The 3,021-nt window shown below is 42.2% G+C and overlaps 1 non-coding gene across 1 annotated transcript; it reads left to right on the top strand.

The window, feature by feature from the left end:
- The first annotated feature begins 589 nt into the window (after positions 1–589).
- LOC128562917 (U6 spliceosomal RNA) lies at positions 590–693 on the top strand. Its single transcript, XR_008373612.1, has one exon. It is a non-coding gene; the product is annotated as a U6 spliceosomal RNA (small nuclear RNA).
- Positions 694–3,021: the final 2,328 nt, after the last annotated feature.

Here is a 3,021-nt window from a genome sequence, read left to right as displayed (position 1 = left end):
AGACCAGCCTGAGCAAAATAGTGACACATACCCCCTCCATCTCTACAAAAAAAATTTTTTTTATTAGCGGGGTGTGTTCCTGTAGTCCTAGCTACTTGGGAGGCTGAGGCAAGAGAATCGCTTAAGCCCAAGAGTTGGAGGTTGCTGTGAGCTGTGACACCACAGCCCTCTACTGAGGGTGACCTAGTGAGACTCTGTCTCAAAAAAAAAAAAAAAAGTTGGAGGTTGCAGTGAGCTATGATTGTACCATAGCACTCTAGCCTAGCCAAGAGAGCAAGACCTTGTCTCTTTAAAAAGAGAAAGAGAAAGAAAGAAATTCTACAAAAAGCAAAATAAATTAAGACATTGGTTCTCAACCTTCCTAATGCAGCAGCCCTTTAATACAGTTCCTGTGGGTCACAACCCACATGTTGAGAACTGCTGAATTAAAAGAAGCAGAAAACAGATTAGTGGTTATCTGGCTCTGAAGAGGAGGCAGCAGCTGACTGAAAAAGGGCATGAAAGAACTTTAGGGTGATGGAAATTTTCTGTATGGTGAGCATGATGGTGGTTACACCAGTGTATACTTTCATCAAGAGTCATCATACTGGTGCTCCATTTGGCAGCACATATACTAAAATTGGAATGATATAGAGATTAGCACAGCCCCAGTGCAAAGATGACATGCAAATTCATGAAGCCTTCCATGTCTTTTCATGAGATCCTTCAACAAAGATGGGATTAATCTGGGTGGAGGTCACAAGACTGTTGCAAAGGCTAGGAGATTGTCTTGCCCAAACATGGGATTATGGTATCAGAACCTTTAAATGCTCTGTGCTCCTGCTCAGAAGCATGAATTTGGGTTTTGAAACCATTGTCTGTGATTTTCCTTCTTTGCTGGCAAAGTAATAAACTTCTCTTTCCTTCTTTCACAGTCCGCCAAAAATTTTAATTAAGTTAGCTGCCATAACCAACATTCTTCCTGTGACTATCATGGCCATTTCCCTCTACATTCCCTGTTCCCTCTACATCCCACCACCCCCCTCCAAAAGAACATCACACTGTACCTTTTAAATGGATGTGTTTTTTTATTTTTTTTACAATTTTACAATTTACTTTATTTTTTATTTTGAGACAGAGTCTCGCTTTGTTGTCCTCGGTAGAGTGCCGGGGCATCACAGCTCACAGCAACCTCAGACTTTTAGGCTTAAGGATTCTCTTGCCTCAGCCTCTCCAGTAGCTGGGATTACAGGCACCCACCACAATGCCCAGCTATTTGTTGTTGTTGGCAGTTGTCATTGTTGATTTAGCTGGTCTGGGCCAGGTTCAAACTCACCACCCTCAGTGTATGTGGCTGGCACCCTACCCACTGAGGCACAGGTGCCACCAAAATGGATGTGTTTTATATGTATATTATACTTCAGTAAGCCTGCCAGCACAGATATGCTAAGCTTTTTCTGAGATGTAGAGGATAGACAGGAGTATCAGTAAGAACAGAGTACTTACTATGTTCTGGGTATAGTTCTGAGAGTTTCCACATATTGATTAAACCTCACAACTTTCTACAATAGGAACTACATACATACTGCCCTACTTAACACATGAAGAAACTGAGACATTTAAAGATTTAAGTAATTTGCCAAAAGTCATACATACAGTAAGTGGCAGAATCAGGACCCAAAGAATTTGGCTCCAGAAAGCTTCTTTCTCTTATGCTATAATACACACATACTTCTCATTAAGACAATTTTGAAAAAAAAAAACCCAAAAACCATTTCCTCCATAATTCTACCTCCTCTTCAAAAAACACTTTCATATTTCTTCAGGCTTTTCCAAAGTGCGTAAGTATTTTAACCACTCTATAATCACAGTTTAGATACTGAGCAAGTAAAAGATGCCATTCCAAGTAAAAGATGAGCCTAATTTTGCTTTCCAAAAAGAAGTGCATCCTTCTTTTTAAATTTACGAACATTTCTGATTTATTCATATTTTCATAATGATATTTTAATGGCTACATATTTTAAGAATATATTTTATTCATTTCATTATTGGAGTGTGTAATTAGTACAGATAATGCTATAATGAGCATCTTCATGGAAGAGCACACAGCTTATTCTTTTCCCTGCTGAATTTTTTGTGTAGGAAGGATTCCCAGAGTACAGCTGCTTCTCCATAAAAAAAGGGCCTCTGGCCCCCATATACCAGCTCTTATACCAGTGTGAATGGGCTGCTGTTCAATTTGCTAGTTCCTGAAACTGGTCTCTGGCTTGGTCTTGAGGCTGCTGAGATCATAGCAATTCTGGCAACTCTCCTCTGGCAGCCGGGAAGGACATGTTTGTAGAATCAGTTCTTGTGACATTAAAAGTGCCACACAATCTGCCAAAAATTTTAATTAAGTTAGCCACCGTAAACCAGCATTCTTGGGCAGCGCCTGTGGCTCAAAGGAGTAGGGCGCCTGCCCCATATGCCGGGAGGTGGCGGCTTCAAACCCATCCCAGGTAAAAAACCGCAAAAGGAAAAAGAAAAGAACCAACATTCTTCCTGTGACTATCATGGCCATTCCCCTCTATATTCCCCATCATTAGGTCTTGCCCAGGCTTTCCTTACCTATCCCTAGGTTATTGTATGTTTTCTAGTTGGCCTTATTTGTTTGTTTCCCCTTTTTCAGGTATCTTACACAAGGATGTCAGACATGGTTGTTACTGTAGGGCAGTGCTTCCTGTTTTCACAGCATGGAACACACAGATAATTTGAGCACCACACTGAGATAGAGGGATGAGGCTGCCCTCTGATGGAGGTGCCTGGCCTGGTGTTTAGGGCCACCCAAAGCCCCACCTACCTATCCTAGCAGTTAAAGCAATGGTTCTCAATCCCAACTCCACCTTAGAATTACCCAGCACCTTTAAAAAATTCTTTTGGGGCGGCGCCTGTGGCTTAGTCGGTAAGGCGCCGGCCCCATATACCGAGGGTGGCGGGTTCAAACCCGGCCCTGGCCAAACTGCAGCCAAAAAATAGCCGGGCGTTGTGGCGGGCGCCTGTAGT

Source organism: Nycticebus coucang, chromosome 12 (assembly GCF_027406575.1).
Source record: "Nycticebus coucang isolate mNycCou1 chromosome 12, mNycCou1.pri, whole genome shotgun sequence".
NCBI classification, from domain to species: domain Eukaryota; kingdom Metazoa; phylum Chordata; class Mammalia; order Primates; family Lorisidae; genus Nycticebus; species Nycticebus coucang.
The sequence above is the reverse complement of the archived record's forward strand: the minus strand, read 5'-3'. Positions and strand labels throughout refer to the sequence as shown.